Below are 18,753 nucleotides of genomic sequence, written 5' to 3'. Positions count from 1 at the left end.
AATAATTCTCCGTCACGCTGTTGTATGTATATTTGCGTGCGTGTGTGTGTATACATATATTTTTTTTTTTTTCAAAGACGAGGCAAGAGCTCTATTTCAGGGAAAATGGTGTAGAAAACGCCATCAATTTGGAAAATTATCGCCAAGTTCTTGGGGAAAATTAGTTTCGGATATCCGATAGTACGGCGCGTTTGAAAGCCCGCGTTCGAGGGTATTCGGTAGCGCAGCAAAATCGGAATAAATGACGCGTGCGGGAACACACGTGGAGCTTACAGGCGCTATTCTCGTTGTTCATTAGCCGGACTGTCGGCCGCGCCCGTTATAAATGCCGCCGTATAAATTTCCGACGTCCGTCACGGTAAATATAGAAACAAAGAAGAGAATATAAAAATGTTTCACGCGAATTAAAGAAATGAAAGAGTGACGTGTCAAAATTACGCGCGTATAAGTAATATACTCACTAACGGACTGACGCCTAACTTAACCTAACCTAACTCGGTTCGCTTGCGAGTATATCTCTGCTATCATTTCATCTTTCCCCTTCTCTGATTGTCGCCGAATTTCTAATTATCGATTAGCAAATCCGTCGGTTGTCCGGTTCTATTACTGCGTGAGTGAAACGGCGACAACAACGAGTGTAAGAAATGCCGGCTCGACGCGTCGCGAAAAGCACCGGTCGAAACACATGTCGAAAAATGAGGAGATCATTCGCTGCTTACGACATGTCCCGACGATCGCACATCGCTATCCTCGATGCTCCCGACATTTCCGCACGAGATTCACTTTCAGCAGACAATTGACGTGTAAAACGCGGAGGGATATGTCGATCGGTGTGTCAATGGCGACCGCTCGATCCAGGAAGATCGATGACGCGCGCGCGTTTATTGTCGCCACTTGCAGCCCCTACAACCTCCTCCCCTATACACTTAGTAGCATTTCGACCCGACAGATTCGATAGACCGATAGTTACTAGAAATTTTCCACCGGCTACATTCATCTTTCTAACTGTTTCTCATGATTGTGTCCTAATTGACCCAAAAAGCGCGAATCAAGTTTCATAAATGCAATCCCTTTCTCTTATATAGTGACATTAGAAATTTTCAGTCAGACACATCATACATCAAATATTCGTGCATCATAACTGTTGAGGAATTGTCAATTTCTTGAATAATCAACAATAATTATGCACGGACATCTTATATGTGATATGCCTAATTAAAATTTTTCAATATTACTGTATTAGGAAATGAGACTGCATTTATAAAGTTTGGGAATGATATTTTCATAACTCGACGTTTCGTACGCGTCGCAAAGACGGTTATCCGTGTAACGCGTAATCAACAGGTAATAATGAATTGTTTGTATCGAGTTTATATGTTAGAAAATCTCTTTTACTTACTCAAGTTATTCGTCTTATGTACTTTTATTTTCTATATTAAACTCAATATCTCTGTCCCTTTTTAACATTTACTTTGTTTTGTTGATTGCGCATTATACGTGAACGAATGATCTTCTTTGCTGATACATGCGAAAAACGTGAAGCAACATCAAAACATCACCTCTGCTCCGAACACGTTTCCGCTTGCTCAATTAATCAGCAGTCGCGAGAAACGCGCGGCCAGAAACGGATGCGGCTGATGGAACATTTTTAGTGAGTGTCGATCTATCGAATGGTAAGGCATGCCGCGGAGCTGAGTGTATAGAGAATAGTCGAACTCATCCAATCAAGCGAATACGCACTCGACAGATGATTTCTCTCCCGACAGATACTTGCCCGAAAAGCTAGTATCCTGTTGCGCAATTATTGAATATTTTGGTCCAACTGATTTGAAAGTTTAAAAGTTGCAGGAACGAAGCCCGCGTAGAATCAATCTACACACATTTACTCGGCGTAGATTGACGACACGCGAAATGGAACTGTACACGTAATCATACCGGAATAGGATATAATGCAATTAATGAATGACCAAGTGAATCAGCGACGGCTAACTGTAAATAAATCAAATTAAATTAAATTACATGTAAAAGCCATTTCTCTCGCAAACAAATGCGGTGGCACGTAAAATCGGCTGCAACAAGATCGTGGGGATGCGCGAAATAAAATGAACCGGCGCGTGAGATAAAACAAAACCGGGCCGGGGCGAAACAACCGATGATTTAGCACAGCAAAGTTTCGCTTTTCTGGCTTTAATCCGATCCCCCCGACGCGCAACGGTGTCTTCCGGTCAACGATAAAACTCTCTTTCGCCATTAAACATTACTTCGCCGTCGGATCGACCACCGATGCCGGCAGGCGGTCGCCACCCGCCGAAATGGTCGACAACGCATTGGAACACACATTGCCAGTCATTCCTCTTTTATTTCCAACAATCTGCAGCTTCGAGGAGGTCTTTAGAGGCAGAGTCACGATCCGCATTTGCCTGCGTTTTCGACCGACGCTGGGCGAAATTCCGGAAAAACGGACGAACGAGAGCGAGCGAACGGCAGAGGGGAGGAAGAGAGAAAGAGAATAGCGGACGAGGATAGCGTGGGATGGTGTGCCGGGCGTTTCCCACGGATCGGGGGCGAATTCGTAACTTTCGAGGGGAGGGGGAGAGGGGGAGAAAACAATTTTGCAGGAAAGCCGCGGCCGATGGAGAGCGAGAACGGTCGAGAACCGCCGGCGCGCACCCAATAGGAGAATCCAATTTGGATTATCGAAAATTCATGGAAGTGCCGGGGGTATACATGCGTGTACGTGTGCGTATCCGCGTAACACGCGTTGTCCGGCGAAAGATACGCGGCGATATGCACCGGCAACAGCGTTGTCTTCATAGCCGCGAATGTCCAAAACACGGAGATTATTCAAAGACCCTATTTTCGAAAGACCTGGATATCGAGGTTAATCCACTTTTTTGTGGATATGCTCGGGAATGAGACGGAAAGTCAACTGAGACGACCAGAGACGTCCCGTTCTTCCCGAAACAGTCCCGGTTTCTCGCCCATTGTTCCGGATTTTTTCGAGTGCTATCCGCAACGCCGATTTGCGCCGGATTTGGCCAAACTGACCTAGTTTATCCTAGTTCAGAGACTTTTTAAGATGCTTCCGACAGACGGAGATTTTCTTAAGAAAATTTGCAGCTCCGGTAAAGGAATGGTATCTTCGCTTCTTCTGCTTCTTAATTTTAAGTGAAAATAACAACAGTTTTGTCTCGGCAATAGTTTCTACCATAACGCGCGTAGTCATTTACTAATTTTCTTTAGTTAATATCTAGAGATTTATTGCGAAAATTGCGAAACGGTATAGAACTTTTATGTTCATCTCAATTCGTTCTACAAACATATTGCGGAGACAAATCTAGAGCACAATATATAATTTTTGTGAAATATTCCGAAATTGGGAAATTTTGTCGCCTCAATATAGCGGAATAAAAAATGAAATGTAAATAATCTGATCCTTTCTCACAGCGTTAGATTCGTGTTCGGTGCAATGAAATTGTCCAGAATTAAATCGCCCAGCAGGAAACCACGGTGGCCCGCGATTTTTGGCAAATATGGAGCTCAGTTTCTCAGGTGTATGGCAACGAGACAGACGAGAATAACGGCGAAAACAAATAATAAACAGTGCCGCGTCTGGACACTCTCGGCATTTGTTCAATTCGCTCGTGATGGAAGACGGGGTAACACACACACACAGCGACCAGCTTCCGCTGCGTGCACGGTAGACACATGGATAATATAAAGCGTCGCTTCCGCAACTTCCGGCGACGTGTAGCGTACTTCTATGTTTGTGCCGTCTCGTTCTCGTTAGTCTCCGTCTTCCTCCGGCTCTTCGATATTATCTAGCCGTCTCTCGCTTCTTACCTGTTTATTTACTTGTTTCGCTTTCTTTGCGCGAGCGCACACGCCATTATTCCCATTGCGGTTACTCGCGGTTTTCCGCCACTGTCGCAATAACTTTGGAATGATCAGAACTCGAAAGCAAGGAGAGTAAAGAGACCACACAACCGGCACGCGGATGAAAATAAAGGAAATAACACATAAAGGAGTCTCTTAAAAAGGTAAAGAGAAGCGGCGAAGAGAGAGAGAGAGAGAGAAAATGAAAAGAAATAAAGAGAGCGTCACAATTTTATGTTAAAAACTTGACGTTAAAAATTTGTGACATTTAATCGAAAGACAATCAACCCCAATCAAATAACAAACTATTTTCGAAAATCGACCCGTCGACTCGACGGGGCTGCCACAACTGCGTTCACGATAAAGCATGGATGATATCGGATACATACCAATAAGCTCGAGTCGCGCACGGTCGACGTGCGCACGCGAAACAGCCCTCATTAATCATCCGAACACCTAAGAACTGCAACGTGTAACCGGTGTAACTCACCCCGGGCTACACCCTTCGGCCACGTAACCTTAGCCTAAACGCGCAGTCAAGATACCTGTCTGCCTACCTAACCCGCGTGCCGGCACCTAACCACCTTACGCCAAGCCCTTCATGCCGCTGCTGTCCTTCCCACTCCCTCCGTCCCGGTCCATCTCATCCTACGTTTCTACGGGGTAGGTGGATAGGTGAGTGGGTGGATGGGTAGATAGGTGTAGAGGCAGATACGCGATATATATCGCGGCGTACATACAGTGCAGCGTGCGCCCGCGCGTGTATATATATCACGCGGGATTTTCAGCCGTGAAATTTATAGCGCGCGCCAACTCTGGGGGCTACGGGACACCCTACTGCACGAGGGTGTGGGTTTCGGGGGTGGAGAGAAGAGAAGGTGAGATAGGGTAGAGAGCGGTGCGGCCCGTATAGATCACGTATGGCTCTGCCGCGGAGAGAACGAACTTGCTCGCTCGCTCGCTCGCGGAAGCCGCGACCCGGCGACGCGGACGCGACCGCCGGCGAGAGGAACTTCGTATTCCCTGTTGCGACACTTATCTCCCCGCAGTAGTAGTCGCATTTTCCGTGCTCTCGAGTTCATCCGTCCTGCGTTCTCCTTCCCGTCGTCGCGGTGCGCCGTTCACGACCTCCTTTTCCGCCCATTTTTCCCGCCTTCGATCCACGATTTTCCTCGCGAGTGTTTAAGTTAACGCGCTCACGCACGGAGAAAATTTTACGGTGAACATTACTATAGAATTTGGTGATCGAGCAGTAAATCGACATTCTGCAGTAATAGATTGTCGAATATTGAGGTCGACAAAATTGGACCCGTGATTTTCTAAATGGCGAGGTAGTCGATCGAGCGTTAAGAAAAGGGTTACGTTGAAGAGGGGAAACTTGGGTGTTCAGGGAAAGTGAAACACCCATCGATCTCGGCGATCTCTCTCCTGGACTTCGCCGTTATCGACGGTTCGACGCTTTTTATAAGTAGAGGAGCGCAGAATTGCGAGTCTCCTCGAGTGAAGAAACAACGTAACATTCCGCGGCGTTTCGTTCTCAGCTTCGATTGTCCTCAACGGCAACGCGGAAAGGTGGTAGAATACGATCGCGATCAATTTTTCTCCCCGTCGCTCCTCCGATATCTCCCGCTATTAATGAAAAGTTTCACGCTTACGTAGCTCAGTACTTGCTGCTGCCTTCGCGTGGATAAAAAGGGAGTTCGTGTTCCCATCGATTCGACCGCTAATGTCTATCCGAAGAAAATACGCGAGTTCGGGGATACGCGACGTCACAAGTAGAAGAGCTAAAGAGCAAGTAATATCCGCATTGGATGTACGTGACACAACACGCGCCAGGCGTCTCCGTCCTTTTCAGGAAGGACAAGAGACGTTCTCGCTCTCGGCGGCCAACGCGGCCAAAACGGCCGGCCGAGTAAGAAAGCTATTTCGACAATCGATTTCCCATTAGCGCGACGTTTTGTAGGAGTTCGGCATCGCGCGTTTAATGCCTCCCCGGTCGCTTATATCACCCAACACATTTCGCGACTGTTTGCGACTATGCCCGCTGATTATCCCCCCGAACTCTCTCATGCTGTTCTCTCCTCCTCCCCCCCTCCCGCCCCTCCCCCTCTCTTTCTCTCCCGCGAGCGCAAAAGCCGCCGAGCCGGAGTTGTTACCGGAATAGTTATACTTCGACGCCATAATCTACTGCCAGACCACAAGGGTAATAAAACGTAATCCGTTTCCCGCGCATGGAAATTTATTGATACCAAACTACGTGCCAAGTATACACGGAAAGTCCGCCAACCCCCCGCTCGCCGAAGGGCGTTAATACTCGAATGGAGTACAATGATACACCGGCTTCTCGTTAAAGGGTGGCTAAACGATGAAATACGGCACGCGTTTTTCCCACCCCTCCACGCCGCGCATATCCCCGCACACGAGAGCTATCGTTTCCTTCTTCTTCCTCTTCTTTTTCGAGACAAATCAAAAGTCAACTCTCCCCCTTCAAAGGTAGTAAACGAGACGACGAGATAACGACAACGTCGGGCATTGATCGACTAAAATCTTATTTCACTGAGACAGTCGACGAGCCAACAATCGGAATAAATCAATCGTCATTCGTGTAATCACAAAAGAATCTAATCAGAAAGTGAGCCTATCGTCTCTGCCGCGCGTCAAATTACGTACAAGATCCGATGATGCTGGCGTTTTCTCGACGACCGTCGTTTCCGTCTACGAATCAGGTAAGAGATGGACGAAGGTCATGCATAAATCTTCGGAAAAATATCGACTCCACGACGCGAATTACGTGAGATTGCTCAAATATTAACGGCATTTACAAGAGGATCGCTGCTCGGAATAGTTAACAGGTATTCCCGGTGTGCGATGATAATCAGTCTAATAAATTGTTCCAAAATGAAACTTCCATTGCGACAATCAGCGATTGCGAGTGGTTCGTGGAGAAAATGGACGTTAGGAATTCAATCGGAATCGCTGAAATATTTAGTAAATTGCGCGGGCGCTGTCGATTGGCATGTTATTAGTGAACATATCGCCGAGTAAATTATCGTAAATATGTAATTGCTTTCTGCAACTACGCAACGCAAACGCGTAACAATGCCCACGCTTCGCTGCTCGTTTGATAGAAAATGATCGATGGAATCGATCCTGGTCGTAGTGTACAATCGCGCGTGCTATTTTCCGTGCCGAATAAAATGTGAAATTATTGAACTCACAGTCCCTTGAACCGACTGACGGTTGAATAAATAAAAATTGAGGATCGCCATTGAGAGGATATTAATTCGCTCGCGAAAAATTTTAAATATTTTCGCCATCGTAAAATTCCAATCAGGAATTTTCATAAATTCTCAATCCATGAAAATCTATAAGAGAAAGAGAATTCTCATTTATATATTAGAAACTAAAATTATATGGACGCCTTGACTTATATAATATACATTGATTTCTATAAAACGATCAATTATGCGATCGCGGATTTCCCATTCGATTGCGCTGATTTGAAGAAATTTTTTTCATTTGCGAATGTAATCGCAAAAACACGCGCAGATTGAGTGACGCGTAAAACGCCGTGCAGGTATCAACGATTTAAATTATACCGGTGTGAAGGCATACGTGAAATTAACCTTTTATTTTCAAGATTAAAAAGAAATAATTAGAGTTCTGATTGCCCGCCGCATAATTCTAGAGTCCTCGATTTTAGAAATAATTCCCGCGATTGAAGCAGTCAAAACGCTACTTAAAAAAAGGGAGGCCAGATTCATATTTTTAAGAAATAAGAAATCGCCATAACTCTGTAACTTTTAATTTTAGCGGATCGAGTGTTAAGATTAATTCGTAGAACTGGGGTCTCCGCGAGTCCCGAGCGCGTGTTATCAAAAGCGCATAAATGTAATGATTCACTATCGCATTTTACTATCGGAAACTTTTAGCTAGAAACGGTCATAAATACAACGAGCGTGCTGCTGGAGTTCCGTTGGCTTTTTGTGATCTTTTATTGTCGACGCGTAGGTACCGCAATACCACCACGGAATCGTTTTCCAGGCCACGTTTTCTACGACTTTTCTTGTTCACCTCCACGACGGAGTTCGATCGGCGCCATCAGATTTTCGCAACAACAATAACAGCATCCTTCAATGCTGAAGCCGTAGTATATCGCGACGCGAAAAATCATTCGTTACTTCTTCACTTTTATTTCTCATATTAGGAGAAATAATCTCATATCATATTTTAAACATTTTTTCACGTCTCGCTATCTCGAGGGCATTAGTGGGGCACGCGAGGGAGCTTATAAAAATATGAATACGTCTATTTTTGCGGAAGAGAAAATTTCGCGATAATTCAATCGTCCATGGTAATCCAATCATGCGGATAATAAAAGTATCGAAAGCCACACGGTGCAGTGAGCATTTTTGTCCGTTATGAAGAAGACAACGCGAAGGAACTCTTCAGCTGATGGGTTATTTTTTTCCACGTGTCATAAAAACAAGCTACAAAAACTGGAGCCGCACCACAGCCGCGTGCCAACCCGTTAACATAAATTATAACGCCATTTAGTTAATGGGATGCAATCGACCACGGAGTAATAGTTATACAAATGTGAGCACGGTAATAGAAAGTGTATAATTTTAAGCGAGAGATGCACGTATTTTCAACGCACGCAATCTACTATATACCTCGCGCAAAATTAATGTGTATCGCGAAATTAAAGCCGCCGATATTATCATCGTCGAAACACAAAGTAACATAGTAAGCTCGACGAAATTTGGCCCACAATCCTAATCAGACTGATCTCAAGCGGTTATCTAGTTCGTACAAGGCGATGTTGTTGAATCGTAATTAAGAATTCCCATTGTTAAAGGGTCATTTAATTTATAGTTATACTGAAAACAATATCTAAAAATTAACAAATATTTATAAGGTGGATACCATTAACATATTTACTTAAATCAAAATTCTTTTCATTTAAACCGAATATTGTTTACTCGGTTTAAGCAAACAATACTCAGTTTAAATGAAGAGTTTTGATTTAAGTAAATATGTTAATGATATCTACCTGATAAATATTTGTTAATTTTTAAATATTTTTTTCTCAGTGTACAAATGCCAAACATTTTTTTCGCACATTCTCGGCGTATCAATCGAGAAGACGAGGTTCGCAACAACCGTCGACGATACCAACACGATACCGAGCTCACCTTGAAACTTCATCAGCATCCCCTTGCTTCCGACATCGCGTCGTCGTCGACGCAATCGATCTATGAAATCATCGAGTCTCGATCGGAGATCATCCGCATCTCACCGGCGACCTTCCGCGAACGCGTGGACGCGCCGAGAAAGGGGCGGAAAACGCACGCCCTACGTTCGCGCTCATCATAATTCAACATCCGGCCTTCCGCTCGAGGCTAAAGGAGGTGACGCTGCCTCGGAAGGAAGGAAGGAAGGAAGGAAGGTAAATCGAAGTCCTCGAGGCGCGAGGCCTTAAGGGCGGCACGCTGCGAGTGCTGGCAACGGACCGAGAACGATGAATCGTATCTCCATCGTCGACGTCGTCAACGCCGGCGACGACTCCGACACGTCGACGCCTTCGGTGCTCTTCTTTTCGTTTTTCCTTCCTCCCTGCCTCTGCGCCGCCACTCTCACCGTTTTTCCCGCACACACTACCGAGATTCGGATCGGAGATTCGAGAGATAAAAAGATCGCCGCGTCATACCCATCGAGACGTTATTTCTGTATTCGTCTCGTCCTCTGAGGACGAAGCTACACGCTTCCGCGAACGCGCGCGTATTTCCGGAGTGATGCCTGCGCGAGATAGCTCCCGGACTGACCGATTTCTCTTTTCCTCGTGTCTTGTGTATCGTCACGGTAGATGGAGACGAGGAGGAACGGAGTTTCCAAGTCTGATACAGTGGGACTCGTTAAAGGGAATGATAATGATCTTTCTCAAGCTTCTTCGAGAGAGAGACGCGATTTCAGCGCCTCCTTGCATCTCGGAATCGAAGGTGCGATCATTCAATCTGACGAAATCATCAGTGGGGCGATACGATATTTTCCGTAGATTAATTTGTGCTTCTGTACGACAATCTATGCGTGCAGCAAAGATACATTAAAGGCAGAAGTTTCTTCCAACCCCTCTTCACGAGAAAACTAAATATGACCCTCAAGAGCCTGCCCCTTTTGCTTACGATCGGTGGTCAATGCTGCAGTTTGTCGAGCCCTCGAGATATACCGACCAGCAATTTCGCATAACGAAAAACAAATAGCGCACATTCATCGAGCGTGGGTCGGCAGTGAAAGGCGCGCGTACGAGGAAGACGAAGAGCCTTCTGAAGGAAGAGCACCGGGGTAGGAATTCCGCCCGTAGTCCCGAGCAAAGCGACATTCGTGTGCAAATGCGGGAGAGAAACCGGAGAGAGAAAGAGAGAGAGAGAGAAAGAGAGAGAGAGACGACGACGACGCGTTTTTAAGCTCCCTTCTTAACTTCCACGCGTAGATCGAATTCGTCCGCCGGCGAATGTGCACGACACGGATTCGGGCTTTGTGCCCAGAGGGGATCGCCAAAGTGGAAATTCTTTTGACACGATGGACCACGCTATCCGCCGCCCCATCGCGGCCGGAATCTCGCGACAAAGGCGCGCGCACGCCTATCGAGAGGGTGGCGAGCGTCGCGTTGCGAAAAATTAAATTTGCGAGAAGTACTAAAAGGACTCACACACACATACACTCACTCTCACTCTCTCTCTCTCTCTCTCTGCACTTCGTGAATGTTTCATGGCGACGTTCGAACCTTGTTACACGCAAGTCGTTTTATTTCACCTGCTCGACTACATTTGTATTATATTCGCTGATGTACAGAATGTCTGATTCGCTACGAAGCCGTGTGGCACAAGTTGGGTCAAGTCAAACTTTACACAAAAATCCTGTATCAACTTTGCAAACAACATCGTAATTTGAGCTCTTAATTAAAAAAGACTGCTGAGTAGTCGCGCGTTATACAATATGAACGATGCTGTGATAGCGACTACTGACTTGTGGATTAGGTCAAACTAAAAAAAAAAGTTATATCTTTTCTAATTAATAAGTCAACATTTTAGTTGACCGCAAAAGTAGTTGGTCGCAAAATAATAGAGAAATTTTTTGTTCAATTTGATTCAATAGATGGTGCGAAATTACCAGACACTCTGTATTATAGAAATATGCCAAATTATGATGGACATAAAAGGCCGGCAAAAATGTCGTTCCAAGTGAATAATTCGCTAACTTCATAATTCACAGGTTCGAAAGTCGAAAGCGCTGTTCGATCGCGATGCTCTTTTGTCGCCCTAGTTTACAGATTCGATCTTTCCTGCTTTTTTTCTCTTTCTCCCTCTCCCTCTCTCGACGCGACCGACATTGTCTCTACAGGAAATTTCCTAGAGCTGCTTGGAAGGGTGAAAAACATCCGTGGCTCGGCTTACGGAAAATCCGCGTAAATATTTGAATATCGTCCATCCGGCCAAGCCGACCCGCGCACACGGGCTCCTCCACCCGGTGTCGGATGAGGAAACAATCGCATCCTCCTCGCCAGATCTTAAAATCGTAATACATTCGCATTGCCCTTTCTTCCCTCGTAACCGGATAGCGGAGTGGACCTTCTCGAGGGAGACTCTGCGTCTCGCGAGTGTCAGAAATCAATCTTTCAAATCCTATGCCAATTTATACTCGGAAGGCATGTTGCCTTCATTATTAATTATCTAATCTTGAAACTGAAAGATGCATGAATCGTCCAAGCGATTTTCGAGGTAATACGTCGTCCATTAGAACGCGCGACACGGGGATACTCTCAACGTCCCTCCCTCCCCCCTTTTCTGTGTGTAACTCCAACTTTGAAACGCAGAGCACGCGTTTTTCGTTCACATACGTCGAGAATCGCGCCCGGAATCGTGAAGAGAAACGAGTTTACTTGAAGATCGTTCGTTTCTCGCGAAATCGTGCACCTGATAAAAAAGTGGTGTGCGTCCTAAAGAGAGGTGCGATATCGCGACGACGGAGGGAATAAGAGCGAGAATAGGCGGGATAGACGGGTTGTAAAGCGTAAAGCGCGCGGCGTGGCAGCAACGTTGAAAATGCCATGCGGAGAAACCGTCGAGTGCCCTGGCAGATTGCCATTGTCGCCGGCACAATTCAATCGCGAAGTTAGCTTGCTCCCTGTAGAAATCACATAATGTGCGGTTACCCAGGCCACCCACTACCACCCACACCTCGCCCACGACCCTCAACCTCCGCTCGTTCGTTCCGTGGGTTCTCCACCTGCTTGGCTCTCTCTCTCTCTCTCTCTCTCTCTCTCTCTCTCTCTGCTCTCTCGACGAGAGCGGTAGGTAGGTGCCGCGGGAGCCAACAAATCAAAAACACCCCCAAAGAGCCGCCCTGAGGAACTCCTCGAGCACGACGTCTACTCGGAACTCGTGGCGCTCGCGAGAACGACTGAATTAAAACGCATCGCGTCGCGGGGCGCCAGTTGAATTCTCGCGTTGTTAGCGTCTCAGGATAACTAGACTGCTGACGGATCCGCGAATTCGACGTTGATGAAATTTGTAATAGGTGAGATCGATCGTTAACTTCCTCCAATCCCCGCTCCGGCTTAGCGCGCTGACACAACGGACGTTCTCAATACGACGAGAGCGCGTTTAATAGTGCCTTTCAGGCGACAGTAATATAGAATTACTCGTGTAAAACTGGAAATTAAGTGTCACGACGATCTCGACGCTTCCGCGGGCGAAACGGTCACTGATAACTCGGAAACTATCGGCGACCTGAACATCCTCGTGTCGGGAATTTTGAATACTCCGTGATCAAACTTTCGAGAACGTGCTATTAAATTGTTGCGCGCGACGGTTTAGAGACATCTCACACCGCACGCAAACATTCCAAACATTTTGGAAGTTTTCTAAGAACTTCGGCACTTTATTTGCCGGCAAAGGGCAGCGCTAATCGGCCGCTGTAATTACGATTGAACGAGAACGTTTGACGTTGTGCTTTCAAAGCGCGCTGCGCTGGAATCTACTCTACTTATCAGACAGGAATATTTTAGAATACTCCACTCTTAATTATCCACTACTGCTCTTGCTTATTATTAGATTGTAACAAGTTGCGCAGCTGTAGCTTCCTGCCTTTGAGGTTCTTACAGAATTTTCGCAAACTTTTGAACAAATTAATTATTATAACAATCACTACTGGCGCAGCAGCAGCAGCAGCAGCAGCAGCAGCTTATTAGCTGTCGGTAACGTGAGGTTAGTATCTCGAAATACATTTATTTTTAACAAGCAGACTTTTTCAAGACATCCGTCATCACTTTTACAATTGCATTATGTTCTCTGTATAATCTTATAACTGTATATATAAATTGTCACGTTATCCAAATTCGTCAGTGTGGCGATCAGCATATATATATATATATATATTACGCGTATTCCGAGATATTTCGCGAGTTTCCAAAACGATCGTTTAATATAAATAAAGTCGTTAAACGCGATCTCCATAATTAAACTAAATGTATACGTGTGCGTTAAGTGCAGAATAGAAGATGATTAAAGGGCAATCATTAGTCGCAGTGGTAACAAATAATTATGGCTAATTGTTTAGTTTTGCGGGCACTACCCGTATATAAACTATATGTATAATTAATCATTTATGTAAATATTGTTGCTCCATTAATGACCTCTAAATAATTAATTTGACCAATATGGTCGCGGTGTTACCATTCTGTTTTCTCCTTATTTATACATTGTTACACGTTACACGTAAATAGTTCCTATTCTCCAATAATTTATTATCAGATACTGACGTTAAAAGACAGCTTTTTCGAATCTGATGACACTCAATCGATCGCGAAATATCGCGGGTCTCGAGTGTAAATCGTCTCATACACAACACACACGAATGACGTGTTTTTTCTTCCTTTCTATTTGCACCCGCGCGTCGGAAAGAGGGGAATATTCTGCAGTGTAATAGATCTTCGACCTGCAGGGCGTACGCGAGTGTAGAAATATCAGCTTGCAATTACGTCATTGGGACCGTCGACGAGATTCGCGGCGCACGTGAACGCGCGTGCACGCAATGAGCAATCTCGACACTTAATCGTCGTATTAAGCTCCGCGCCGGCGACGACGTGGGCGAAGGGTTGCAACGCCTCGTCAAAGACGTATCTTGATCTTACTCGTCGCGATCGCGCCACGTCGATGATCGACTAATAATAGAGAAAGAGAAGAATAGAACGCGACGAGACACGATCGCGAAGATGTCTGGTATTATCGCGGCACGTCGATAATATCTAGGACGCGTGTTTGACATTTCATTGATCGCGACGAGTGTTAGCCTTTAACTCCGCATCCCTCTCCCTCTCTCTCTCTCTCTCTCTCTCTCTCTCTCTCGTTCGTCTCTTCCGGTAATAATAATTAATAAGAAATTCCGTTCAGAGTAATAAAGGTTACTCCATTCAAGCTCTATAATTAAAGGTGTGTGTGTGTGTGTGTGTGTGTGTGTGTGTGTGTGTGTGTGTGTGTACATCATACAGCAAAGAAAAGTACCAACGTGGGCGAGATTGCCAAGAGATTCGCGGATAAGGGAAATGGAATTGCATAATGACTCCTAGTGCCAGCACATGAAAGGTGATTAATTTCGCTTTTTTATCGGGTAACGTCAGGGGGAACTCAAATTTCTCGCGATTGTGCACCAGACGAAACCGTCTGACGACAAACCGAAATACATAGTCGAAGACTACGATGACTACGTTCTCCGTACAGTCTTCGGCGAAACGTCTAGGACAAAACACACAGCTTTCGCAATTCCAAGACGAGCGTCGAGCGAAATGTATGTCGCTCAGACGTCAGAAAAGGATTCGCAACAGCGCCCAATTAGAGTGGCGAAACGTAGATACTCAGAGGAGAGAGGGGAGAAACAGAGAAAGAGAGTGAAACGCGAGCGGGTTGATTCGTGGCTCGGAGTGGTGAGTCGAAGTAGGTACTGTTTGACTGAAGCAGGTGTTTAATTTAGCGGTACTTCGTAACACATACGTCCGTGCCGTGTTGTAAACGTAAAGGCAGCCGGAGAGTCACGACGGCGGCGAGAATGAGTGAGAGAGAAAGAGAAAGGAAGAAGAGAGGTAGAGATAGAAGGGAAAGAGAGAGAGAGAGAGAGAGAAAGGATAACCTGGAGAACCGCCGCATCGCGATGAGACGAGCGAGAGGGTGAAAGGTGGTATACCCTAGATCGAACAGAGGAAGCGAACGCCTCTGTCTCCTTTCTACCTGCCCGCCTCTCGCGCTCCGATGAGGAGAGAGAGAGAAAGAGAGAAAGAGAGAGAGAGAAAGAGAGAGAAAGAGAGAGAGAGAAAGAGAGAGAAAGAGAGAGAGAGAAAGAGAGAGAAAGGGAGAGAGGAGACTAGAACGGGGTGAAGGAGCAGGGCGGAGTGGGCTCTTGGCTTTAGCGTGCGCGGCCTGCCTACTCATGGTAATTAAATGCCAGGCAATTTACAGGGCATGCATTTACCGAAGGCAGGGCCACAGAGCACCGCACGCGGCTTTCTGCTTATACCCGCAAGCTCGTCACCGTTACACGTACACACAATGCTTGCCGAGATACACACGACCTGCACGCGCGCCCGCGCGCGTGCGGCAACTCATCCATCTATCCTTTCGGCCTGGATCTTCGATTCTTCGCATATAGGCACACACAGACGGAAATTCCCTGTTCGAGGCGAGCGAACAGACGTCGCGAATCGAAACGTTTTTACCGAATTTTCCTCGGCCGTTCCTCATCCCCCCCTTTCGCCGGATACTTGATTGCGAGACGCCGCGATTGTTACGATGGCGACGTCGACGACGAGAGAACGCAACGGCATCGCGAGACTGCTAACCACTGCTGGATAGGTAAAGAAAACTAATCGCGTTAGCCGAGTACGTATCGTGTCGATCGCGATATCTATATCGACAGCTGAATTTGTGCCGTTCGATCGTTTTGCTTCTCTCTCGCAAGCGAAGAAATAAGTTTTTTATCTAATATCCAACATCTCTATCGCGCGCGCGCGACTTTTCATTTTAACTCGCGACTCGTGCGGGAACGATGGCTATCCGGAAAAATACGCATACATTTTATCCAAAACACAATAGGAGTACATTTGAAATATCTCGCGAATGAAATCTCCGTCAAACATATCGCGACGATAGGACAACGCAGCAACATGGTAGCAGCCATGTCTATTACATCGAAGCGCGGCTTTTTGACGAGAGACGTGTCGCAGATGTTACAGCTATCCCGCCAAATACGGAAGCGTACGCAGTGCTGATAAATCCTGGCGAAAAAAAATGTGAAATTGCAATATTTTTGCTGCATTTCGAGCGACGAATTGCCGAGCTTGATGAAAAATCATTCGATATACATTGGCTACGGTGGAAAACAAATGTTTTTTAACGCAATCCGCTAAAGCAGCTATTTTTCAAAACGCGACCTATATCCAAGGATTGGAAATGGAATCATCTGTCGTAAGCGAATCTATATATCGAATTGAAGCCGAGCAACTACGCAGTGTTTCCTGCTCCGCGAACTTTGCAAACTTCTACTTTATTGATGAAAATGACATTATGATGAAAGCTTCAATAAATAAATGACACTTTATAAAGACCAATCTTATTGTAAAAACTCGCCGTTCGATTTAATTCCGGACAATATTCAGAACACTATTTACAGAGTAAATGTAATATGATATTCATATGCGCAGAACCGTATTTATGACTTCTCAATAGAACGAATATATTGACGAAGTGGTCAATAAATAAGTATAAAGAACCAAAAAAAACATGACGCTGTTCTTCTTAAACGAGCTTTCTAGGCGATGCATCAATGATCAGGTAAATTATTTAACAACTCTTCCTCGTGATCTCAAAGGTTAACATCGATCGGCAAATAATTAATAGATATCTGACCCGGAGCTTCCTTAGTGATATGATAATTTTAGAACGCATTCACCTCAGAATCATTCCAACTACTCGTCCGAGAGAAATGTCGAACGTCCATCATGCGAATCACAAATTATCGCCGAAAGAGAGAGTCGGATAAGGGTGGAAAGGGAGAAAAAACAGGATTCTTCGTTTCTATGAGAAATGAATCAAAAATTGATATCGTCGTTCGAGAAGTGGAAGACAGAAATTGGATGTAAGAACCGGTGATACGAGTTACAAGAAACTTTGCGCACGCGCGTGTGTGTGTGTGTGTAGAGAGAGAAAGAGAGAAAGAAGAGAATTTATCGATGAGAGATATAAAAAAGAATATATATATACACACTATATATAGACAGAAAAAATGGTTGATCTAAAAAGTAATAGTTATTTTTACCCTCAACCCCGTATCTCTCATTCCAAAACCGCAATAGTAATAAGCCATAAAAAGATATTATCACTAACATTATAATAGAATTTAATGAAAAAATAGTTTCCTTGACCATAATTTGTAATCACTTCTCTGTGTAATTATAGTTACAAATGCCAAAAATTTTTTTCTCAGTGTATATACACAATGTGTATATAAGAGAACACACGGTAGCCAGAGAAAGAAAAAGAGAGAGAGAAAAAGATATGACCGAGATGAAAAGAAAAGGGAGGAAAAAGCGGCGGACTCATTTGTTCGGGGCGTGAGAGAACTCGAGACCGATCCTGCGTAGAGATGAAATTCTCCTTATCCCACAGGAACGAGCATCGGGTTCGAGAGCGGCATGGATGTCGTGAGCCGCGTCGCAACGCCCTTTCTGGTCCCTCATGGTCTTCTTCGACGACTGACACGGCGAGTGGCAAAAAGTCCCCGGAGGGTACGTCACGCGCGCGATAAAACCCCGAACGCGATAAGGAAAGTTATGGCCGTTAGCCGATCGTGCGCGATCGGAAGCCGCGACTATTCCTCTTTCGTCCCCAAAGCCGTTTAATGCCTCTCGCTCTCCTCCGACGCCGGCCGACTGTACGACGACGGCAAAAGTATCGCGTTAACGCGTGGCTCTCGACACGCCGTTATACGACGTCGCTAATTTATTGGACGACGCGCAATAAAGCGACGTGTCCCGAGGAAGACGGAAAACCGATCCCGTCGCCGGCGGCGAGTTCTACCCACACTTCGCGTTTCGACCCCGACTGACTGGCCCGCGCCGCTCTCTTCGCCATGCTCTTTGCCGTTTACATCGTTACAACGTATAATCCGGATATCGATAAACCTTTCGCCCCGTAGCGTGCGGAAACTACCGCTAAATTCGTAATCTTGTCAAAAATTCATTACATCAAAATTGTATTGGCGAATACGATACTCCGGTATAATAAAATTTATGATAATATGATTCTAACGATACTATTACTGTAATTGCCCTAAGAATACGTTGTGAATTTACTATTACGTCAAGCGTAATATCGCAGCGACGATATGTCTGCCTAGCTAGCCCATCCCACCTAATCTGAAATTCACTGCAAAATTATATAATTATGCGCTATTTATGCGTTCTTCGAAAATAACACGCAAATATTTTATACTCCATTCATTACACCACAAACAAAATTTTTTGTGAGGGATCAGATTCACGGCAAGTCAACGCCTGTATGAAGTTAGCCCCCCACTTTTCGAATTTATTAATTTTGACAGTTGTGCTGATTTGTGCTAGGTTTGTGTTACATTGTGCTCGAATTATAAATTTTTAATACGAAAAATGAGCGAGAAAAATGGAAAAAACCGTTTTTTTTGGTAGCCCCCCACTTTTTGATTTTCGAAATTTTTTTTATTGTGCTAGGTTGTGCTAAGTTGTGCTAACATTGTGCTAAAGTATTATCTTCGAAAAATAATCATAAAAGGAATAAAACGAAAAAAACG

The 18,753-nt window shown here is 45.2% G+C and overlaps 1 protein-coding gene across 1 annotated transcript in view; it reads right to left on the bottom strand.

Annotated features, from left to right (window-relative positions):
• Positions 1-18,753, bottom strand: part of LOC116843126 (tyrosine-protein phosphatase Lar) — a 754,320-nt gene that overhangs the window by 718,357 nt on the left and 17,210 nt on the right. The window lies entirely within an intron of this gene.

The sequence above is a fragment of the Odontomachus brunneus genome, unplaced genomic scaffold (assembly GCF_010583005.1).
Source record: "Odontomachus brunneus isolate Ranch 3 - 2012 unplaced genomic scaffold, Obru_v1 Obru_scaffold_030, whole genome shotgun sequence".
NCBI lineage: Eukaryota > Metazoa > Arthropoda > Insecta > Hymenoptera > Formicidae > Odontomachus > Odontomachus brunneus.
Note: the sequence above shows the minus strand (reverse complement) of the source record. Positions and strands in the feature narration are given on the sequence as shown.